Below are 25,762 nucleotides of genomic sequence, written 5' to 3'. Positions count from 1 at the left end.
GCCACAAAGTAGTTATTCAACCTGTTCTCTGTGATAACCAGTGACAGGATCTGAGCAAATGGCACAAATGTGAGTCAGGAGAGATTTTGGCTGGATATCAGAAAAAGGTTCTTCCCCCAGAGGGTGGGTGGGCACTGGAACAGGCTCCCCAGGAAAGCGGTCACAGCACCAAGTCTGACAGAGTCCAAGAAACATTTGGGCAATGCTCTCTGGCACAGAGTGTGACTCTTGGGGATGGCCTTGTGCAGGGCCAGGAGCTGGATTTTTATGATTCTTGAAGTCCCTTCCAACTGAGCATATTTTGTGACTCTATGATTCTATGTCCCACAGATACACAGCAGGAAAGCTGAGTTAAAAGTCAACAAAAGGGTAACAGAGAAGCCAGAGCACTGTACAAATGTGCATTCTCCATGCAGAATTATTCTCACTCTCAAGCTGAATATATATTCCCATAGAGAGTGAGGGATATAACAATAAAAGCACTTTGACTTCTAAGGAGCCTACCTGTTGAGTAGGGAGCAGATGTTTGTGAGTTCAAAGGGACACATTGCTGTTGTTCACTCCTCTTGTGGAGAGAGCTTTGCCCCAGCTCCAGTTTGCCAGGAACTTGAATTGATGGAGTACTTTCAGTTTTCTTTTGATAATCTGCCCCCTTGACAACAAAATGGGGGCATGGAGAGAGGAAAATGGCCTTGCTATTTGTTATTTCTGTGGTCATCATACTTGGAGACCCTTCAGAGAACAGTTCTTATCTCTCTCAGAGGTGCAGACAACAAAACAAAAAGGAATTTTTCCCCAAAGCATCCAAATTTAAGTAAGATTTATGCACATTTCCTGTGTGCTGTAAAATCTCTTTTCCAATCATTTTAATACACACTTCATTTCTCCCATCTAAGAGGACTCTTCGAGGCAGGTGCTTAGACATATCCACCACAGCAGCATCCTGTGGCTGACATCATGCACTCCTAGCAGGTCTCAGGACCACCAGATCCAGCTGGTCCCGGAACACACCACGGCATGAAAACTGGCAATATAGAGGAATAATCATGAAAAAATCCTAAAAAGTACTACTATAAAAGCAGTGGAAATGTAGCAGAGTAGAAATGTAGCAAGTCCTTTCAAAAAAATAATTTATAAACCTTCCATTTATTTTTGAATCTTACCTCTTTAGGTAAGAAGGTGCCAAAGAACCTTTTGAACACTAATACAGAGATGCTTACACTGGCTGCTGTTGCTCTTTTCCCCCCATCTTTTATTATATATATATATATATACACACATACATACATACACACATATACACACACATGCAATCAGGAAGAGGAGAGTCACATCTCATAAATGCTGCTGAGTGCCAATAAGAACTCCGCTATTTGGATGCAGTTCTCAACTCCTGAATCTGCAAAACTAAACCAGTAACCTCAAAAGACGGTCTGCTTTGGGGGCATTGCCAGCCCAGCAGAAATCATGCAATCCTGTGTCACTAGCCAGTTCTATAGTGGTCTGATTCAAGGTTGTTGGTGCTTTTCCCCTGCTTCTGTATCACTGAGGATGTAGAAGTGCAAAAATAGGAACAAAAAATAAAGGGCAAGGAAATGGAACACTTTTTTGGAATGCCAGATGTTGGTTCACATTAGGTTTGAATTGGGGTATGAGGGACTGGTTATATTATTTCATCCAAGCCATTGAATTTTATTTTCTGTAGGGATAAAAGAAATGTTTGAAACAGAAATTATCAATATATTTTCCTTTTTATGCCTGCTCAGACTGTTAATTATATTGTGAGGATTTTCTACTCTTGCTATAGTGAAATCTCTGCCATGAGTACTTTTCCCTCACAAATTTGGAAACAAGATATTGTAGAGGACTTGGATTTGGCTTGGGTTTGTTCAAATTGAAGTTGGTTGAACAGTTCTTACCAATTTCTACTGTGATGTATTATTATTCCTGTGTTGGACACCACAGAAGACTATAACTCATACATGAATTTTAAACACTGATGTTTATCAACATTCCCTTCAATTAAGTGGTATATTCTCTGGTTTCTGCTTTTCAAAGCTTCCATTTACAATTCTACAACAAAACTAAGGAGAATTCTGGGCTTTTGTTAGAATTACACCAGATGGTTGATGTAAACCTGGAGATACAATCTCATTTGCCACAAAATTCTTTAAGAGTTTTCCATATAGATATCAGACAAACGGTACTAATCCTTCCAGTGCTCTTGGTGTGTGTCAGACAACATCCAAACAGTAGCTCAAGGAGTGTGCCAATTCACTCGAGAAGGAAAGAGGATCCCTTACGGTACAAGAGCCTGAACCAGGCAGGACAAAGGAGAAAGAGTGACCTCTCCTGGCACCGTGGAAAATCTAAAGCTATTTCCTGTCAGAAACAAAGGGGTTGGAAGAAAGAGGTGAGTTGGATTGGAACAAATAAAATTTTTTTTCAAATATAAACATTGTTCGTCTCACAGGGAAATTCAAATCCTCACCTGAGTTTAGGAGTTCCATAACAATGAGCAAGCAATGAGCTGACAGTTTGGTAAAGTTTAATGAGGATAATTATTAATAAAAACCAGCTAACATGCCCTGAAAAAGCTTTCTATTGGGCTTTGTATGATCATTCGGCCTAATTATTTTTGATGTTTTGCCCATCAAATAACGAATGTGCAGCTTGTGAAATGTCAGATATAATTAGAACAAATAAAGCTATAGCATGAACATCCAAAAAGACTCCAACACCTATTAGCAAAAATTCTCCTTAGGAGCCATTTACACAGCACCAGCAGCAGCATTTCACAGGTAGGAGAGTTGGCACAGAGGTAACAGACAAATTTTGAAGTCAAACAAAAGTTCTTGAGAGATTACAGACAGGTAATAGTTCTCTGTGCTTTGTTAATGGTATCCATTTACAGATCTTAAATAAGTGCCTTAATTTCACTGGGATTCAGTGATAAAACAGGACCATAAGATTTTTTATTTCTCTTATCATCTGCCATAGAGTAACATATGTGGCATCTCTGCTAAGTTAAATAATGATTTCCTGAATCCCTGTTGGAATCAGTTAAAGGTATAGAATACACATATGCAAAACAGGATATTGAATTCACTGCTCCAATCAGCCTGGCTCTGTGCGTTCCGCACTGCTGCGGGGTTTCTACTCCAAGGCTTACAGGTTGCTTAGAGGACTCCCCTCCTTCTTTCCTCTCTTCAGAAATACTCAAGACAGCATCCCTTTTCAGTGAAGCAGAAATTATTTGCTCATTTGCACCACCACCTTACCAGCATTGCTTTTAATTAACTGATTACCCCACTTGTGTGCCCAACATGCAGCCAGTATTCATTTGGAAGAGCAGAGAGCCAGGTTAAAGAAATCAGCATTGCTGTCATGTAACTCTGTTTTCAACCTGCAGTGGGAACATCTGGGAATTTAGAGCAAACAAAATATCCAAGATATTTTTGATCTATTAAAACTCAAATAAGGAGCTATGTGAAAAGCCCTATGATGTCAAAAATGCTGGAGTTATTAAAGAAAATAAGATCCCGAAGTTCAACTACAGAATTCTCCATTGAATACCAGGCTCCAAGATCTAGACCAGAACAGAGGAGTGAGAACTTGACAATGAAAGAAGCTCTGCAGCTTGGACTTTAATCCTTTACATCAAAAATCACAGTGTTTAAAGACAGAGTTTTGATTCAGTTCAAGAAACATCTTTTTCTTCCTTCTTCCAATGCCAGGCAAAGATATATAGACATATTATTATGGTAATGCAACTTTTGAAGAAGCCAGAGCTACAGCTCAACCTCCACAGTTCCACTTAGCCTCTTATTTATCCTATTTTGTTCTACAGAAAATACCTTTCATACTTATTTCACCAAGTTTTGAATACTTCTACAATGACCCCTCCATATTCAGGGGAGAATTCTCTTGCCCTGTTCAGCTTGGTCAGCGGGTTCAGAGCTCTGTTTCCTGGTACCTCCTGTGGGTGAGTGCCCTGCAGCACCCACCATGCACTGATGTGAAGAATTTCCGAGGTGCAGAAATTCAGCTCCTGCCCAGGGTCCAACCAATGCAACCACAAAGCCATCCAGGACAATATCTTTGGGCTCTTCAAGAACACCACCAGAAAAAAAGCTGCTATTCTGGCTAGACAGGAAGTCAAATATTGCCAAAAAAAGTAAGAAATCAGACTGTTTGAAACACTAATGCATGCACTGAGATTCCTGCCATTATGGGTAGGAATCTTGCGGTCAGAATTATACTGGGGACCAGTGACCCTGATTCTTAAGAGAAATGGGGAAGAGGGGCCAAGAAGAAACAAGGAAAAGGGGTATGAAGGTAGAACTTTTCTATTAGAGAAAAATACTTAACACCTGCCACTGGAAAAATATTATAAAACAAAATGCCAGAAATCTTTCCAAGATTGTCCTGTCACATCATAAAACACAGAGTAGACCATAAAGACTCTGAAGCCTTCTGTCTGCAACTGTACCCTGAACCAGTTACAATATTTTATCATATTCTCCAGTGCTGCTAGAAATCAAAAATTGATATACCATCCAACCTAAACAAGATGCAGCAATCTGCGTTCATTCAAAAATTATTTTAAAAATTATAGAAACCAGCCATAGATGACAAGAGGTACAGATTGATATTGCTGCCATCAGCAAGAACTACAGCTAAACCACAAGAAAGAAAATAAATTGTATTAAAAGCAATCAATCATATGCAAAAATCAAATAAAGCAAGCATATTACTCTCACGCTGCCAAATACAGCATGTCAAGCACAGAAAGTTCTAATGCAGGGGTCTGTGCTGAAACCAGCTGTGATTCCTATGACACTGAGATCCAGGGGGGATGGGGGAAGATCATCCCTGTCATTTGCAGTTGCCAGAACAACCATTAAGCCAAAAGGAATTAAGAATGCCCAATAACCAGGGCTTATCCAGTTTTCCCATTTCTGGAATTTGCAGATACTAATCCAGCGACATTTTGTTCAGCTTTGTCTCTTCTCTGTAACTAAAGGGAGCTTTTTTAAGTAGCAGTGACTGTTCAGCATTGGTTTGCACTGCCAATTTAGTCTTCTGCATCTCTTAAGTTACACAAAATCAACGTATCAATATTAAATTAAAGTCATGTTCCTCCCTACGTTATTCTTGCCATTCTATACTGAGTATTTGGAAATAAGCATTCAGGGGTTAAAGTCAACTGCTATTTAGCAATTGTGTAACTGCCTAGGAAAGAGATTTGTCTTTAGCTCAAAATAAATTCTTCTCCCAAAAAAAAACAATGTTAGTCAATGTTCCCATGACAGAGTCACTGTAGGGAATGATCTGAATGAGCTGATCCACCTTACAGAATATCCTACGTTTTGAGTCCATGTCAGAGAGAAGCAGCTGCTTTCCCAAAATAGCTAAAATCATGCTCTGGCACTGCTGCCTCTTCCAAATGTTTCTGTGATTTTTGTCTGCTTTTGATCTGAGTGATGGAATAATTTTCAGTGAAGCTGTTGTAGTAAATTTCAGCCCTCCCTTGTTTGTCTTGAAAATGTGCAATCTTTAAAACACACACACTTTCCAATCAGATCTTTCAAAGAATGCTATTTTATTTGTTTCTTTCTGGGATTTTTTAATCCCAGCAAGGAATAAAATAAATAACAAATTTCTAGTACATTTTATCAAAGTAGGAATGAAAGAGCTAGAGAATTATCTGTGATATATCATAATTCTTTTCTGAGATAATTACAAAAACATTACCAGGCATTCAGGTAATTTCATGTTCCCTAAATGCATACAGATGGTTGTCTCTGAGCTACTGCACTTTGAATTTCAAGGAAAACAGCCTCTGTTTGCCCTGAACTGCTGCTCTGCTCACAGAATATATTAGATATCAAATTTCAGATGCCTCTTTCTTTAATAAAATCACACAGACAGTCCAATCCAGCAAAATTCTGCACTTAATGGCCTCTTAAGCTATTCAGTGCTTTACATAAATTGATCAGGTGCATGTGAGGTGATTCCCACAGCAAAAACAGTCTCTCTGGCAATTTGAAAAATGTGCAGCAATGAGGAACTTTCCATTTAGCAGCCGAGAGAAGACCATTTTATCATCAGCAATATCAGCCCCTGCAGTGACTGAGAGCAAAGAAAGGTAGACTCTCATCACATCTTTAGGCTGGGCTACAAATGAGTACCAAAACCTAGAACCACAGTAACACTTTCCTAAATACCATTATCCCCTTCAGTACTTGTAGGGCACCCATCACACACTGCAGCTGGGAAAGCAGAGACCATTACCTGATCAGAAATGTGGAGTGAAGAGCTTGGCTGCTGTGCCAGCACAGTCCTAAAAAGGATATTCAAAGGTGTGAAAATGTTCAGGGTCACAATGCTGATGCTGGAGGGGCATTTACAGAGATGGGTCAAATTCAGCATTCAGTAGTCCTTAGACATGAGGGGTCACCTAGTTCAGTAAGGAACTCTCCTTCACTGAAGCATTGCACAACATTTTCCTAAGAATGCGGAGTGGTTCTGCAGACCACAGCCAGCATGAGGACATCTGACCACTACAGTAGTTCAGAGAAGGAGGAGGACCATGATGAAGTTTCATCAGTCAAGATAATTGGGTCTTCTGCCACGACTGAGTTCCTCCCTGCATCTCTCACAAAACTGGGAGCTACCATGGTTCAGAATACACTTACTCTCAAAACATTAATCCATTTCATTCATGCAACACCCTGTGTATGAATACATTTCCTGTGACAAAGAAGTTACAATCCAGCTTTTCTATGTCTCCTGTAGCAACAGGACATCATGGACCAGGCAGAGCAGCCCCAGCCTTTGTGGAATTGTCTGGATTTCCAGACCATGCTCTCTCAATTCAGAAGGAGAAATCCATTTCTACTGTGTGCTGCATTCTGGTGCCTTCCCCCAGTGCTAACTTACTTCAGCCCCTGGAAAGGGCAGATCACATCCTGCTGCACTCCATCCCTTATCTTCTCATCCGTAAGGCATGAATGCGAATGTTTGGTGGGTGGTAAGTGGCTAAATTCATTAGTGGTTACAAAATATGTTGTGATCCTCAGCTGGAAAGATCTGTGTAACTGCAGAATAATGTATTATTTGCTTTGGCAGTAGCACTCCTATTTTGAATCTGGCAGTGAATAATTGGCAATTGCTTGGCCAAATATAGACAGCCAAAAATAATAGTCACCAATGTCAAAAGAAAACTAGAGCAAAAGAACCGATTATTTAATCACAGAAACTATTTTCATATAATGAATAAAATATTTAAATAAAGAATATGATGGAAAAGATACACGTTTGAAGGCATCCGTGATATGAGCTTTGGCCATAATGAAATAGATGTGAGGAATTACAAGTATTCTACTGTATTTGTTGAGCTGCAATCATCTCTGTTTTTCTCTGTGCTGTGCTCATGCCCTCCAAACAAGGTCAGGCTTGTGGAGGATGCCCCTCACTTCCCCAGCCCAGGTTCTCAGCTTGGTTTAGACAGATGAAACTTCACTTTAACTGTCATGAATTTATGTCTAAATCATTCGTTTGTCATCTAATTTAACTTTTATGAGGAATCACTTTAAAAACTGAAATAATTCACTTGTAATTTGAATTTTTATGAAAGATTAATGTGGTTAAGAAAAAAAAAAGTTCAAAAGATAGACTGACTCAGAACTGTCTGCTTAAGATTATATAGAAATCCAATCAGTTACATTCTCTGCTCAGACTGAACCTGCACCAAGTTTCCCAATAACTTCCTAAGAAGGTTTTATTTAATCAAGAACAAGTTCCATGGAGCCCCAAAGGTCACAGTTTAGAAGGAATATCTGACCTAGACTTTGTATAAAGCAGATGGCTCTGCTTTATGGCAATTAGTAAGCAGGAACTGTGGTATCTGGTTATATCTTCTGATTCTCTGTTTATACGAAGTTATGTGAAACTGGAACCTCTTTGAAAGTCAAGCTGTGTGGAAACCATTTAAGACTATTTCATTTCTAATTATAGGCTTGATGAAGCCATTTTCATGCAAGAGTAGGATCAATGCAGAGACTGTCAAACTTGTGAACATCCATCCATTAGTAAGTGGTCTGACTCTTTCAAAGGCTATCATGAAGATAACCTTGACATGGGGAATTGGAATCTCACTTTAAAGAAAATGTGAACCCTATCTGCAAATTTTAAGTCAATCTTCCCCTGCAGCTTCAGCATAGCAACAAACTTGCATATTTATTAGCAAAAACTGAGTTTGAAAGAATTAATTTTTTACTCCCTTTCATTTCCCATTCATCCACAAATGCATGCATTTCCCACTGCCTAAAACAGGAAACTAAATTGAAGTCTTGCTGGGTTCCCACACTGATGCAAGGCGACCTGGTTTGCCAGGGCTGTCAGAAACAGAAATGGGCATTTTTCTCCCCCTGACCTCTGGGAATGTGTGGTCAGCTCTGCCACAAGTGGCTTGAGTTGCCTCTACTCCAAAGGAGTGAAACCATGCTGGAATGTCACTAGGCCTGAACAGATGCTGTCCGGACTTTGTGTGGGTTTTGTTAGTCCAGGCTCAGCAGGATGCTGCTCTCACAGTTCTGTGCTAGTGGAGCTGCCCATCTCCCACACCCAAGGGTTTCAAGTGCAGGGCTTTCAACACAAGGGGAAGAGGTGCACAAGTGTCTTTGGCTGATGGTGCAACAACACCCTGGGCTAAACTGCCAGCACTCTGAGCACAGCACCTTCCACTCCTCATCTCTGCTGCTCACAGCCTGCTACACTCTGATGAACTTTAGGAATCAGTGAGACAGCAATACCACTGCTGGGCACAGTGGAAAGCCTTCCTTGCAATAGGAAAAAAAAATATGTTTTCATATTGCAAATCTTAATTTTTCCCTCCAGAAGAAAAAAAAAAAAAATGTTAACTGCAATTTTGTGAGAGTAATGTATGAAGTAAGTGGGAGGCTTTGCAAATGAAAATTGCCTTTACTCACAGATTTAGGACATGCTTTATGTAGAATTCAGATATTTTCAAGCAATCAGTTATGTTTCAAAACCGAAAGAGACAAATACTTTTTAACTCGATCACTGATTTAAAATATGTTCTTGTAGCGTTGTACGCTTTAGAATTGATTGCAGAAAAGAAGGTGCAATACAGACAATAAATTGACTTTTACAAAAATCACATACACATCTAAAAGAGAACATGAAACACAAGTTGTAAGTCAGAAAATGTTATGGGGGAAAGCAGCCGCAGAACTGCAACTATCATACAGGAAAACAATTAGATTATTTTATCCCAGTGGTAACTGAAACAATTTTAAGAAAACATATTAAAAATTCAACCCGAAAAGCGTTTCCACTAGAGTAGCACTGCCCAGTATGGTGAGGAGTTTGCACAGTCCTAGACAAATTGGTCTCCTCATTTAAGGACGGAGATGTGCCCAAAAAAAAAATCTTAGTAGTCCAGAACTGTTTTTAGCACTGGTGCAGTAGAACTGCTGACCTCTCTCAGACAATTGATGAGACTGATCTAAAATTCAGAAATTTTAGATGAAAAAAACCCTGACAAATATCACTTTACAAAACACTGGAGATTATCATTCACATTACCTCTTAGGGCCAGGCTGCCTTCACAGACATGCAGAACTATTTTCCTATTTGTGGAGTTTCACCCATTTGTTTGTATCTGATTCTGAGCCCACTGGGAGCTCTGTGGGAAATTCCTCTGCAAAAGCAGCAAGGAGTCTTCTATCAGGTCTTGTGAGACAAGTGCAGCACCAAGGGAACCCTTTCAACACCATCAAGGAATGGCCATCATTACAATGCACAGAAGAAGTGTAAACATCCTGAATAGATGATTTCATGGTACAGCGGGAGGAAGGAACCAACAAAAATAGATGAGCAAAAGAAGTCCAGGGCAATTTGTGGCATACATAAAATACAAACACTTCTACAATGTAATCAATAAAATGTATTTCTAACACATATTAAAGCCAGAAGACATCTTAGATCAGTGTTGATGGAATAAAGAAAGAGATATGTGGTAACTCTGTGATTACAATCCATAGTAAGACTAAAATAAAAGGTGCCAATTATGAATTTCACCTAAATTTCTTGCAAAGTATATCAAAGTTCAAACTAAACCTAGAAACTACATCTGATCTTCCTGTATTTCCATGTGATCATATTTCCACGTGCTCATTTTCCACAACATCACAGAAGACTTGGGCACAGACACAACTGAAATCAGTGGAGTCTCCCTAGTTTAACATTACCATCCACATCTGAGTCATACCAGTGAGCCAAGTGGACTCTTAACACAAAATCTTTACAAAGAAAAATAACTTTTAAGAGTACATCTTATAATCATTTAATCTACCATAGCTTGTTTCACAACTGGGAGTTGGCTAAGGGCACATGGGAAGAAGAACTGTTTAGCCTAACCTCTTGGTATCACCTTGTTAAAACACAGCAACTTAAACACTTCTCACCTTCTGACTAAAAGTTGAGTCAATGTGAGTCGTGCTTAGTTTTCCTCCAAATCAGCTAATTTATAATTAGTTATATTATTGGTTTCACCATTTGTTTCTCACATGCAACTCTCTCCTTCCGAGCTGTTTCTCCTGTGCTAGCACATGCAAGCTTTCCTGACATCCTGTGTGCAATGGATTCTATCATTTTCTGCTGGCTTAAGGAGTTTCTTCAATTACTGTTAACAGGAAGAAAGGTGACACTTCCTTTGCACAATGTCTAGCAAAGAAAGTGAAAAAAAAAAAAAAAAAACCAAAAAAACCCCAAAACAACTCTATCACAATATTCCCAACTATCAGAAAACAGAGTCCATACTAAATAGGACACAAAAACATAGTCCTTCAATCTAAGTGTGGAACTAGGCAGTGAGCAAAAATTAAGTTTTGGGATGAGAGAAAAAGAGAAAGAAGGATATAACCTCTGGTTGGTTCAGAGGAATGAAGGTAGCTGCAATACTGCCCTGATATGGGGGTCTAAACATCTGCAGTTCATCACCTTTGCACACAGTCACACACATACACTCTGTCCCTTGGCTTTACTCAGCCTGGCCCTTCCCTGCTCTTTCTAACATTTTGAGTGCTATAAAGAACTTTTGTCTGATTTTGAAAAGTACCTGAAGGTGGAAACTGCTTTTGTAAGACCAGAACGTAAGCCCTCTCTAACTGCACGTCCAGTCCTACCTGGAGGTACCAAAAGAACTTCCCATGCTTATAATCTGTGTCTTCTAGAACATGCAGAGTGAGCTCTGACTCCATGATTTTGCAGCCTGCCAGCAGCTAAACATGTGGCCCTTTCTTGCTCCCTGAGCACTCCCACTGCCGTCCTGGTGCTCCAAGTCAGCAGTGCCACTGGTATGAACAAAATACTCAGGTGCTTAAGGGCTTACAGGCTCAGGGACAAATCTGGAAAGAGACTAAACAACTTTGATAAGGGATTTTGAAAAAGGGGGAGGTTAAAAATGGAAATTGCAATCAGGGCACAGTTCTAAGCTGAATAGCTCCCTTCTTCCAAAACTGCCTTGCTGAGTGTTGGAGAAAAAGCTTGTGGATACCTCAGGCAGCAGGTGAGTTAACAACACACCTACTGCAACCCAGCACACAACTTGATTGTGGAAGGTCCCATTGCTGAGAGTCAAAGCATTGTGACTGAAGAAGGGATGAAAATGACAACACCCTCAACAATAGAAAGACCAACAAAAGTCAAAAGACACCACCGATCTCCATTCTCCTTCCAAAGGTTGCCATATTTAAGTCTACCTCATTGAAACCAAATATTTAAGGTTAGGACACAGATCAAGATGCTCAGCTGCTGAAAATGAGTGGCCAACTTCAGTGGCAGTTCCATGACACAGAGCAGGTCAGCACTTGCCTTTATACCTCTTAAAGTAAGTAAATCTGATCAAAATATCATTTATATTAAAAACAAACAAACAAAAAACCAAGATTAACTCTATTTCAAGAATAAGTTTTCATTTCTAAAAAAAGGCAGATACTTTTTTTACAGGAGTCTGTTAAGAAATGGAATCATTTAAACTATGTTTAAGTTTTCCTTCACAAAGATTGTGCACATGCTTTAATTATATTTCTTTGAAGAATTATGCTTTAAGGTTGGGACAGATTGGAAAACTTTAAAACCATTTTAGGATAAACTGCACTCTTGATTTTACTTGGCACAGCCAGAATGGAGAGGTCTTTCAGCATATCTGTCCACATAAACTTTCTTTAATTCTGATGCTAAAACTGAGCTTTTAGTAGTATTCTCATGTGATGTTTCTGAGTTCCAATTGCCAGTGTGATAGTCTGGTAGGAAGATAAAGTCCCTTTCTGCTGGCAAAAACCTCTCTCTATGTAATGAAAAATAATAATCCAGAGTCCTTGACATAGTTTCAGTAATATTTAATTCTGGATTACCGAATCATGTTAATAGCTTTAAACAATTTCCCTTAAATGTGTTAGAACACATATTGTATTATTTTACAAAGAACAATTAATCTAAGTGCTAAAGATAAGATTTTCACCCTACTAAAGCAAAATGTTCCTTAGTTTCAACTTTCCTATGCAGAATATGCACAGCTAATATGTAAGAAAAAGTGACAGATTGCTCATAGCTTCTATTTTTTCCAAGCTATTTCCTTCATCTTCTCCTGAGCCAAATTTTTATTGGCTAAAATTAATGGACCCCAAAATGAACCCATCTTAGTTAGCAATAAATACTTCATGGCAATTTCAAAAACAAGTAAGATACTACTAACTTCCCAGCATAGTTTATGCAAAAGTGAGGATTTTCACCTTTTGTTTGACAGTCATGCTCCATATCTTTTTTTTACCTTAGTTGTTTTATTATTGGTAGGAACTACACATTAAAACCTCTGCATGTATGGAACTCCTTCTCTAAGTTTCTGAACTGACACTAAATAAGATGCGACATCAGACCTTACTGAGTTTCTCTTTCCATGTTGAATGTAGTCAGAAAAATGCACTCAAAGCAGAATAAGCTTTAAGGGAATGTCAGCCAAAAGACTCTCTTATATTGAGACTTCAGACACCTCTTCTCATGCCTAAAATGTGGATGCTGGTGGGTCAGGAAGCAAGAAGTCATTACTCAAATAATCTTATGCCCATTACTCATCACTCTCAGTACAGCTTTAAGTGCTGCCTCCAGAAGTACCTTTTTTGACACTTAAGAGATGGCCTCAATCATTTTGAACACTAAAGAATTCATCCATCAAAATACACAGCAACTGAATCAACATGACCCTGTTATCTATGATAAAAAAGCTAAAACCATCTCTGAATATAAATTTTAGAAATGGAAGGGAGGCAAAAAAACAGAGAAGAGAAACCCTAGAAATAAAATGAACTCTTTTCAAATCTCATTTAAGGCTTGGGAAAACTGTCATTTGTCCAATTAACACAGTTTATTTTTTTATTCATTTTCATACACTTTTGGGGTCTGGCAAGGATCATCAAGACAAGTATCAAAATACCTTGAAAATATTGTATATACTTCCTGATTGGGAACAAGACCTAAAAGAAAGATCTCAGATTTCTCTACCTAGCTCTGTAACTTCAAAACAAGATTTTTCAACAGTGTAAGAATTCATTTGGGCACAAGAATCTCAACCAAGATTTTCCGAACCTTTTGGTGCTTCTCCTAGCCAAAGGTAATTGTTCTGAATATCCCCAAGTATTCATGCAATAGAGATGTAATAGTAATACTTCTTGCTTTGCAAAAAGAATTGCAATCAGGGTTTAACAAACAATTCGTGGTAACTGAACAGAAAACAGAGATGAGATAATAAATTCACTGGAAGTTAAATAAAATAATAATTGAAAACTGTTCCAGTATTCCACATTGATTTTATGCCTTATAAATAATTACCAACAAGGTGCTAGTTAGCATCAGTGCAAGGAGGAGTAAATGAAAAATGATTCAGAGAAAATACCTCAAATTCTCCTATATTTCTTCCCATATGAATTTTCTTTTACTATCTCTTATCATAACATGGACTAAAACCAAATTTCTGTAGACTTACTAATATCTGACAGAACACAGCCAGAGGTGATACAAGAAAAGATTGAGAGGAATTCTCTGCAGCTCTATCCACACAAGAACATTTCCAAAAGGCACACAGTGCTTCCCATGTTTCAATGAACCTATTTGGGGAGATGGAGAGCAAACACAGAGCGAGACACAGCCAGTCACCACTCCCGCCTGTGCTCTGCCCTCTAGGACCGAGACTTGTCCTGCCAGGCACCTCTGCAAAAAGGATGCTTCCCCACATTGCCCAGACCCAACAGGAGAAAAGAATTTCTCACGGGCCCTTGGGCAATTTAACAAGTAACTGCACACCTGACATTCCCTCTCTGGTTATCACCTGCCCGAGGTTAAAACAGCCTCTCCAGGAGTAAAGCAGTGCTCTCCCAGGAACTGCACAGGACTCAGGAATTAGCCAGCGAGCTCAGCAGGGATAGAGCACAGCAATGCACAGTGCCCATTAGCACAGCTGCTTCCTCAGCACCACTGTCACTCCGCCTCGGGCTGATTTCAACTACAATATCTCTCGCAGATAGAGAGTGGAAAAACTGCAAGGACATCATTGATCTGGCAACACTCCTGCTACTTGCTTAAGTTTCTTTCCACTCCATCAGCAGAATCGGTACCAGTTCTCCTTCCTGGCTTTACCCTTTGCCTTTCCAAGTGCAGGGCCCTCGTTCTCTGCCTCCAGCACTAACAGCAGTCCCCAGGATGACAGGGACATGGGCTCACAAACACTGATTGATGATACACTTCCTAAGGAAGCAGGAGCAAGTAATAAAGATGGCCTTAAGACATGATTTATGTGTGTTTGGCAAGTCAGACACATACTCACACTGCAGGCTAGCTAGAGACAAGGGCAGGGAGAGTGGATGCTGGTCATCTATCAGGAAAGCTCTGGCTAAAAGGCAAGGACTTGTTAGTCAGCTCAAGTCAGAGGAGTAGAATATGGAGCAAATGCAGCATCAGAACTCAATGCAGAGATATATTTAATTTCATTTTGTGTTTGTTGAAACTAAAAATGTAAAATGTTTTCATGTAACTTTGGAAAAAAGCAATAAATAAAAGCAAAAATTATTCAGAATATTAAAAATACCAGTTCCAAGAAATTTTTTTGTGAAATTAACTTAGAAAACACAGGATTAAAACATTAACATGACTCTGAACTCACCAACAAGATAAGAGGCCAAAGTCTTTGTCTTTCTGCCATAAAGGAAGGATGAACCTGAAATTGGACTCACACAGACAAACGTAAATTCTGCAAAGACTCAGGTAATTAAATAGTAGGGAACCATATGTCACTCCTTGATTAAGGTATGACATCCTATGTCATCCTCTGTAAAACACAGCCCCAAAACCAGAAGTTCTATGCTTGGTTTCCTGTTGGGTTTTTTAAGTAAAATAATTTAAGAATGTGATTAAGAGTTCCAGCTACTTTGAATGTTAGGGGGGTTTTTTAAGTAACCAAGCAGTCCCAGAAAATATGCCAATTTTTTAGTAAGAGACTTGCCACCAATAAAATCTGGTCAAGTGCTGAAAAAAACTTTTCCTATTTATTTATTCCCATTCTGAACACACTCATTTGCTCACTCTCCTTGGCCCTTGCAGCAAAGAAGTTTTCCCAGCAGCAACAGAATTATTATGATTAATCAATGCTCAACAACACTTCCAAATATATTAAATTTTTATGTATAAAAGTAGGATTTTTGCCCCAGATATGGTTCTTGAAACATTACCACAATGCTGCCCAAAAGGAGAGTCTCACTGTCTGTGGGGTGTGCAACCAAAAGAACTTGAATCTCAGAAATGGCAAACCCGAAAAATGTTCAAAGCTGAGCTACAGATTCTGAAGGAGAACTGTTCAGTGAATAATGATTAAACCAGACAAAACTGCGAGTGATCCATGGAGAAGGAAGTTGTATCAAAGACATTTCTGAATTATGCATGCAGTGAAGTGTCATCTTCGTTTCAATAACCTTTGCAAATCATGAGACTGGAGAATACCTGAGCCTCTAATTCTCCCTCATAGAATGAAGAAAAAATGCAACAAGCCTGAATTTCCACATCACAAATGATATTTACAAAAAAACTAAACCTAACAGGATTTTTGCTTGTTTTGATTTTTTTTTTTTACTGGCAATATGAGACTATAGAGCCTGGAAAACAGCACTGTCCAATCCCACATTTTAACATATTGTACAAAAACATATTTAGGGATGTGAGGAAGCAGGCATGAAAATGTTTTTACCAACACCATTTATTTTTGCTCATTCATAACATGTTCTTTGCTCTTCTCCTCCATGCCGGGGTTCAAAATCACTTTTCTCTTTTTTAGTTTGGCTTGTATATCCAAACCAACAGGAATTTAAAAAAAAAAAAAAAAAAAAAAAAGGAAAGAAATCCACTAGGGGAATGAAGTCACTTTAGCCATTGCACAGATACAGGTCCTCTTTTTCCCCAGCAGAAAATGAACCTCAGTGGCAGCATTATCTAGATCTCTTTGGATATACTCTCTTATTATACCCCCAGGAAGCCAAAACATAGTAACCATAGCAAGACACCATCTATACAAACCCTCAGAAATGTGGGCCAAAAACATCTCTGATCATCATTCTTTTTACATCTAAAATGTGACTGGGTCATGGGAAGGGTTTATGCAGAATGCACATTCAGTGTCCAGTGGACAAGGTTCTACCCAGCAGCAAAATGTCCAGTTGACACCTCCCCCATCTGAGGGACAAACAAAAGTCTGATGTTTTTATATGGAAACACAAAATAGGCTGCATGTTGGATTTGTTTTTGTATAACTCCTGGTTTACTGTGTGGTCCAATATGAAATCCTGATTCCTGTGAAATAACTGTTTTCTGACCTCCCTCCAGAAAGCAACCCAGAGAAACATTTTCATGGCTAGAAGGAATTGCCAAAAGACTTCATCATGCCTTAGTTTATGCACATATTTAAGACAAAGGATCACTTAAATCAACTCTTTCATTCATCTAAATTTTATTGTGCCCAGCAGAAATGGTATTTTTCCTATCTGAAAGTAGTATCACACAAACTGTTTAGCTTTGGCTTAATTGAGAAAACACAACCCATTTTTTAACTACGTTTTGATATAACACATATGCCTAAGCATTCTTGTTTGCTTTTAATTTTTCTGTGTAAGAGTTTTTAGCATTTCTCTGTTCTCAGCTGCATATGATCCAGCCAAAGCCAGTCAATCACATCCTCTGATGTGGGCTGTATATCCAAGGCAGTGGTTCTTTATTTAGCTACAGTCTGAGTGCTACCCCAGACAAGGTATATGTCAATACTTGCATTTCCTCTTTCTTCACAAAAATTTTTACTTGTGTATTTCCTTTACTTTAGCTGGAGTTGATCCTGGGTTTTATTGTGACATAGCCAGAGGAGAATCAGGCTGAATGCCTTTACAATTAGCTGCAAGACTCTGCTAAACCCACTTGGGAACAGTTTCAATGAAGGTGCAGTAAACACACGACTTTCATGTTGGGATAAGCGCCGTATTTTGAAGGAAGCAGTGTAATGGTATCTCATGAGAGCAGCTCTTATTAATTGCAAGTTTTGTGTGGCTTGGATTTATTAAAGTTCTGAATCCATTGCCAGTTGCTGCCATATATAGTCTGTAATTTGTGAAACACAAGGCTGTACACTTCCCAAAGACATTCCCTCTAATCATTTGCAAATTTAACAACTTTAGCACGAAGAGATGCTTCCTAATCAGGACCAGCAATCTGGCCACTGACAAGACCAGTATACAGACAAGAAATTATAAAAGCATAATTGCATCTATTTATAAAAACAGTAATGCTGATCAAGTAGATTTAGTCAGATTTTTTAACTGTTCCACACCCCTCTGTTCTGGATTTTTGGATGCAGCCTGAATGTTCTGCTTGGACAGAGTAAGTGCTGCCTAACACAGCAGTTGTCCCCAGCAATGGGAGGAACAGCTCTGAGGAGCTCTCGGGGGGGGCAGTAATAGCTACCCACATCTCAGCAGCAACACCCTGAGACATTCCAACACCAGGGCAGGAAATAAACACCTGCTGTGATGCAATTCAGAAACACTTAGTGGAGCAGAAAATTATTGTAGGAAAGATGGGGCAACAGTTCACCAACAGCAAGCACACTCCCAGGTAGCATTATTGCTGGGAAATTCCTCATTCCTACAGGGATACCCACAATGTTGACAGGCTGCTGCATGAAGCCCTTGAAGCCTCAGGCACAGTTCTAGGAATAAGCTGAGTGAAGCTGCACACAGAGAAGGCCACACCTTTCTGGCTTATCCATATTCACTGTTTTGAGAAGACCAGAATAGACTGTTTTAGTTGGAAGAGACCTACAACAACCCTCTGTCCAGTTTCCTGACCAGTCCAGGGTTGACCAAGATAGAGCCTTTTAGTGAGAGCATTGTCCAAATGCCTCTTAAATACTGACAGGCTTAGGGCACTCACCACACCTCTCCAGGACACCTTTTGCAGAGTTTGACCACCCTGGCAGTGAAGAAATGCTTCCTTAATGTCAAGTGTAAACCTCCCCTGGTGCAGCTTTGGACCATTCCCATGTGCCCTGTCCCTGGATGCCTGGGAGAATTTTTTTTTACTGTGTAGCTGACTTCACCTTTTTGATCTCAATTGTCAAAAGAACATAAAATAAAGGACAGATTCTTTTCGTAACCACTCTTTCCAGCACAAGAGATTACAATGATTAATGATGAGGGTTGTGGTGCACAAACAGCTCCTGCCCGGCTCTGATGGAGAGCTTCCACCCACAGCAGTCCTACAAGGGGCTCTGAAAAGATAAAGTATCAAGTTTTGTAGCATAGATTGCACACAGCTCAGTGGAGTTTCCCTTTGATACTTCCAAATGAGCAACTTTCAATCTTTCCTTCTGAAACTGTTGGTTTACTTCTTTGTTCCTCAGGTGAGCTGATGGTGTTACCCAAAAGCCAGTTATTTTCTTCAGCTTTCAGTGAAAAGTGGTTTCATTTCTAAATGAAAAAGTTCTAAAACTTCATTCTACCAGCTACCATGCATGAATCTTTACAATATCTAAGTCAGTCTACCCCCCAATCCTTCATAATATAAAATTTAACTGAAATTACTGAAATTTAACCCATTGCATTTGGTCTTTTCCAATTAAACTTTTCTTTTTTTACATTGACAGTAATCTTCTGTTACAGCACAGGGACTTCAATACTAGAATTAATCTTTCATAGCAAGAGATTAAAAAAAAAAAAAGTGGATTAAGTCTTCTCCATAATAAAGCAGCTCTTTCCCTAGCTCCTTTTACAGAATTTTTAACACAGGAGTTTTCACTACAGGACACTGAAAGAAAATTTAAATGAAATTTAGCACTTCAGGGTTTTCAGAGTATTTATGAGATCATGTAGCCACCTCTGCCATGTGTGTCTCTGATAACATTTCTCCTAAGTGTCCTTCACCACTCTTTAGACAAGATTACTTAATAAGACACCTCCTAATGCTGCTCAGCAGGTTAAAGGCTTTATCCTATTGGCTTATATGACTCAGCTCTGAGGCTGCTCTGAGCTTTCATGGCCTGGTAGAAACCTCACTTTTGTTGCAGGGCTATGGTTTAAAGCCTCAGAAATATTATTGCACCCCAGATTCAGGCCTCATTTAGATTTCTTTCTAAAGACGAGGATCTTTGTGTCCAGAAAACTCATAAACCTCAGCAATAACACAAAACTTCTTTCTTAAAAAAAATTTGGGGAAAAGTATTCTCAGTAGATGGAAAATATTATCCTCTTAAAGGGAACAGCTTCTCAGCCTCCTGCACTGTAAACATCCATTGAAAGGAAAGCAGTTATTTTGCAGAGAAATTACTCAAATACTTAATGTCAAGCCTCCTCAATGCCCGAAATCAAAACAGTACAAATATAACCAGTAGCAAATTGAGCTAACACCATTTATGGTGAATAATTAAAGAAGAAATAATACCTCTATAACTTACTGCAAATAGATTAAATTTCCATTCCTCTGAACACCATGTCAAAAACAGTGCCACTGGAGAACCCAGGGAAAAGAGCCTGGGAATCCCAAGTGGGAGTGACAGCAACACACAGCAAACCCTGCAGGCAGTGGAGCTTCACACATGCTTAACATGAGCACTGCACTGCCCTCACTGTGAGCAGAACTCAGGAACTCCAGCTATTGCAGGAGGAAGCCCCAGAATGTAAATTCCACACAATCATATATTATTAATAGACACACGTAACACTGCAAAAAGATGGCAATGCACTACATGGGTGTAATATTTATGATCGAGCTTCAAATCCTTTACTCCCTCTAAATTGTTTCTGCCTCAATATATACAGTCTAGCACGTTCTTCACTACATCAGGTAGTTCCTTTTTTGATTCTGCATTATCATGAACTCCTACTTCTATATCATGTCACAGAGCAAATTGAAAAATGCCTTTGTTTTACTAGGAGGTATGTGAAGCATTTCTACATGAGCAGTAAATACTTCGCCCACATTTTCTACATGCATTTATGGTATGTATCCACAAGCATATATATCTTTTTGGTGAGCTTGCAAAACTATAAAATAAAAAGCATTTCTTTGAGACAAAATTTGCATTTTCTTCATAGTAAACAAAAATATGTATGTTGATCCAGTAATATCATTAGGAAGAAAAAGTAAAACAGTAACACCAAATATGCTTTATCTATGTCTAGGGGGAAATGAAAAGAGGCAGAAAAGTCCAGATTGCTCTGAACAAGAGCATGTTTGATCTGCATGTAAAAGGAGCACTTTACAGCCTTCACACCCCGAGTTCACATTGATGGACGTTTAGACTTTGAGTGGGACCTGAAGGAATTTAGTTAACTAAATGCATCCCCTTGCCTCAGAGATGAAAGCCACTTCTGCTACCACATGATCTCCCTCTGTCTTTTTTGTGCTGCTGTCAGACATTTCAATTCTTCTGTGTCAAAGAGGCAAATTTGCATCCATGGGATAGGTTGGGGAAAAGGCATTGAAGTTTTCTAATTTAAATAAATAAATAGATAAATAAATAAAGCACCATAAAATTCACCTACACAGTTGTGAAATGGTTGGCCTGCTTTTGTAACCTCCCCAGAAGCTGCTTTGACAAACATTGGAACATTTTTCAAATATTCTAGACACCCAAATAGACTCTGTATTCAAAAGTCACTGAGATTTTCATTGCTGTGCCTTCTGAAGCTCGCTGTTCAGACTCTAAACAGGAAGTCTTGAGGAAAAACACAGGGGAAAATTTCAAAGCCTCGAAGTCACCTGACATCAACTTTCCTTGTGCCAATCACTCCTTTTTGGCTAATTTTAGTATTTGCTTTTGACTTCAGCTCCAACAGTAGCATCTAGAAAATTATCATGGGCCTTGCTGTACCTGGTGGAGTAGAAACAGCCATTTCCTCAGAAAGTTTAGGATCTTAAGAGCCAAAAGAAGCAAAATTAAACATGATTATATATCACGTTCAGGGCTTTGAATGCTAAAGAGCTGAGTTTCAGTCCTGTTCTAGCCTTACTCACAAGACCAGCCTACCTTATCCTGCTTAGAAAACCAGACGACTTTCTTATTGGCACTTGAGCTTTAAGTTCAGTGCTACATTATATATTACCAATAATTATAGTACTTTGTAGTAACTGATTTGCAAAAAAATGATGTTATACTTAATTAAAACAGGGAAATCAGCAATTCATTTTTTGCTAATGTACACAAATATTTTTCCAGAAAAATCATAGTCTATGCTTAGAAAAAGTATCCTAGTATGCTTAGAGCACTATTTTATACTCTTTGTGCAATAGCAAGTTAAGCAGCAGCTCTAGGTTTTCACTGACCAATTTTTCCTAATTTAGCAAAGGAACAAATGTGGCTAAGAGAAGTCCAGTCTTAAGCCTACAGTGGTTTATGCTGGCATCAGCTCCACAAAGCTGTGGAAATAGCTAAGGGTACCCAAAATTTTCTGTCCTTAAATTACAGTTGTCACTATAATGATTCTGGCAGAGTAACAGAATGCAATTGTTGGCTCGATCTAGTACCGTTCTATCGACTTCAGGCTCAATAATGTAACATAAAACTGGTCTCTACTGGTGGTGTTGTCTATCACAACATGTTGCCCAACTGACTCTCATGGAGTGGTGGTTTTGTTGCTCTTGCTGAGACATTTTAGTGGAGATTCCAAGAACAAGTGAATTCTCACAGAATTTCAATAGTGGTTCTCTATACCCATGTTCTCTATAAATACTACCAAAAGTATTGCCAATAAAACAGTACTTCTAAAATACTCTCAAAACAATGATTTTTTTTCCCCAGATTATATATTTTATTATTATGTCATATGTAGCAGTGAAAAAGTAAAATTGTGAGAAGCTAATCAAATAGATGACATTTGCTACTCATCATCACTTCTCTGAGATTCTGCCTTTGGTGAAGGCTACAAGGATAAGGTTCTACAGTAAAATGAAGGAGACATCAGTCTTCTAAGAAAATAATCCATAAAATGTAAAAGAATTGCATGACAAGGGAGTGTTTCATTGATAAGTGTCCCTCTCTGGAATGGGTTTGCAGCCTTCTGGACAGAGATTGCATTGTTTAGATAACTACACCCAGCAGTTGTCTTCCAAGCCCTCCTCACACTGACCCTGACCTGCAGCCAGCAGTTCAAAAACACATCTCCAGAAACTGCATGTTCAGGGCATTAACTTCAGCATTACTCATCCATAGGGTCAGAGGTCTGCTTCTTTTATTTGGGGGCAACCAGCATGTTGTGGTGATAATACTTAGTAAAGCTCTCTTAATTAAAAGGTGTAATGGAGAAAGAGAGAGATGTCAAATAAAACAGAGAGCAGCAGCATCACGGCTGGGCTGAGGCTGCTGGGTTACAGCACTGCCTCTTCCCCCAGGATGAGAGAGCTCTTCCACTACAGGACAAAAAGGCTTTTGCAAGCAATTGTTCATCTTGATCAGGTCCGAGGATACTTTCTTACCTTCCCCTCCTGCCTATTTTTTCTTGATATGAATTTCCTTTTAACAAATACTCAAATCAATGCATTGCCTAAAACTTCAATGATTTGCCTGCCAAGGCAAATAAATTTTTGAAACCATAATAATCTTTTGCATATCACTTTAAAGCATTTCTCATGTACTCCTTTTTATTTTCGATTTAAATGGTTCAACAGGGGAGCAGAACCATGACTCAGCAGGCCAAGCACATCACAAATACCGAAAAAAACCAGGCTCTACATATTTTAACATCTTTATATATGCCATACATTGTTTGTTTAAAAAAATTAAAATTCTTTTTTTGAGAAACTTCATATCCCATCTCAAACTGTATTACTAAAGTCCAGAAAACTTTTTTTCAAAGGAAGTGGTTAAAAACATGAGTCACCTACACCACATTAAAAGTGGATAAATAATTCTTTTACAAGCAGCTAGAGTTGCAAATTTATAATACAGAACTACAAAACTGAGTTTTATTATTGAAAATGCTATCCAACTCAAATATGAACTAATTTAAAGAGCAAATTTATCTTTATACTTTCTTATGTAGAAGATAAGGCAGAAGTTTTGAAGGTCCTTTATATACATTTAATATGTGGTATTCAAAACAACAAATCTATGCATACTTTTATGATATAAACTATCACATGTTCTCTCACTGTGCCCAGAGAATTCAATCCTTTTACTTGCTCAGGTATGGGACTTTCATTTACGTTTTGACTCTAGAAATTTTCAGTGTAACCCAAAGGGTTACAAAGGGACTTAAGTCCAAAGGGACTTAAGAAGGCAGGAACCATCAACAGCCAATGCAGACAGAGATGTCTGCAGGATTGGGGATGTCAGGCCCCAAAAATCAATCAGAAAGAACATCCAGATCCTTTTTCAACCTTTGAAAGTTTCAGATTTCAAACTGCACTCAGTTTAATTGATCCTTCAGACTGGCCCCATACCTGGATGGAGCTACACCAGAGGAACTGCTACTGTGGCAGCCAAGCAACAACATTCTGCATGCTCACAGTAAAATATAACATTCTTACGTTTCTTCTGCTCCAGTTGTGTGTACATCAAGGTCTAATTGCAAAACCATCCCAGCTAAGGTGATTTTTTTCATTGACTCCAGAGGCCTTTAACTCAAACCCTAATCTATTAATTCAAACCACACACATGACCCCTGTCCTCCAGGAAATTGAACTCATAAGATAACATCAAAACAAACCCAAACAAACCAAACCCCAAAAAAAACCCAAAACCAAAACAAAACATAAACAAAGAAACAACCAGTCAACAAAATACAACAACAAAAGACCCCAATCCAATCCAACTCTGAAATACTGATTCCAGTGCTTGAATTTGGAATTGGGACTGTTGCTCCCAATAGAAGTTCACTTTCAGCACAAGCTGTGATGTAATATAGTCTACCGCCCTGAGCTTTTTGTTGCAGTTCCTCTGGGAGGAGATATCAAACTTGACTGACATTTTGTGTTTTGTTGGATTACCTAATGATAATGAATTTAGTGTAGAAAAATTCAATTTAAACATTCAGGATGCTGATGAAGCTAAATCAAACAAGCTACACAAAGAGAGTCATTTTATTTAACTCTCACCCAGCCCAGAGCACACCCCAGTGGTTTGTGAAGTCTGTTAGTTATTGATCATGGAGAATAACCAAAACCAGTCATTTTCAATTTTACCTCTTATAAAACTTAAACATGAGACTCCTAAATTGTGTGGGTCCAAGTCAGTCTAAGCACATTGCAAAGGAGAAGACATCTGCCAAATTCAGTGACCTCAGTACACAGAGGTTTTGGGTCAGTGCACTTAGCTGAAAAAAAAGACATTTTTAATAGCTTAAATTCACAAATCACTCAGAACTTCCAATCATACCAAAAAATACATATAGAAAACACAAAAATGCCTTCATCTGACTGCAACAAAATAAAACTAACACCAGAACTCCTTTTGTAATTTCCTATCACAATAAACTTTCTAGCCAGCTATATGTAAGGAAAGTGCCCCAGCAACTGCATCATTCAATGAATTCAGCACACATGGAAATAATACCAGATAATAGATAAAACAGGAGAATATAGAGTATTTCCCTTCAGATATTGCTGTATTTCAGCAAATAGGATGTGTAATTATAAAGAAGGACAAGTGCTGGAAGATCACAAAAGCTTTTGTTTTAGTGAAAGACTAATCTACACAGGTCAGGTTGTCATTCAAATATATATACATACTTGGTCAGCTTTACCAGCTTTGAATCTTCACAGCCCAAGCACCCCACAGGTCAGGTGAGCAGCAGTTTCTCTGGCTGGCTTGGTGCCCCATCAGACAAACACCCAGCCTGACACCAGGGAGTCAAATCTGATGCAAAACCACAGGTTACAGGAGCTTAAAGTTATACTGAGAAACAATCTATTTGATAGATCTGTTCAAGTCTGGTATTTTACTGATCCAATGTCAGGCTGCTTCTGAAACAAGGACCAGTCAGTATCACATTTCATAAATTAAAAAAATTGTCACAATTGTCTTTATAAAGGGAATGCAAAAAATATGCATTTCCTATGTGTTTTAGGCCTTTAGCTCCTACACTCAGGTCTTCAGCTAAGTGCTGAAATCAGTCTTACTGACCTCAGACCAATGCTGACTTATCCCAGTTGA

At 38.8% G+C, this 25,762-nt stretch overlaps 1 long non-coding RNA gene across 11 annotated transcripts in view; it reads right to left on the bottom strand.

Annotated features, from left to right (window-relative positions):
• The window catches only part of LOC138114718 (uncharacterized), a 216,402-nt gene that overhangs the window by 113,832 nt on the left and 76,808 nt on the right, over nt 1–25,762 (bottom strand). The gene's annotated exons all lie outside the window — the stretch shown is intronic.

Source organism: Aphelocoma coerulescens, chromosome 9, assembly GCF_041296385.1.
Source record: "Aphelocoma coerulescens isolate FSJ_1873_10779 chromosome 9, UR_Acoe_1.0, whole genome shotgun sequence".
Classification (NCBI taxonomy): Eukaryota; Metazoa; Chordata; class Aves; order Passeriformes; family Corvidae; genus Aphelocoma; species Aphelocoma coerulescens.
The sequence above is the reverse complement of the archived record's forward strand: the minus strand, read 5'-3'. Positions and strand labels throughout refer to the sequence as shown.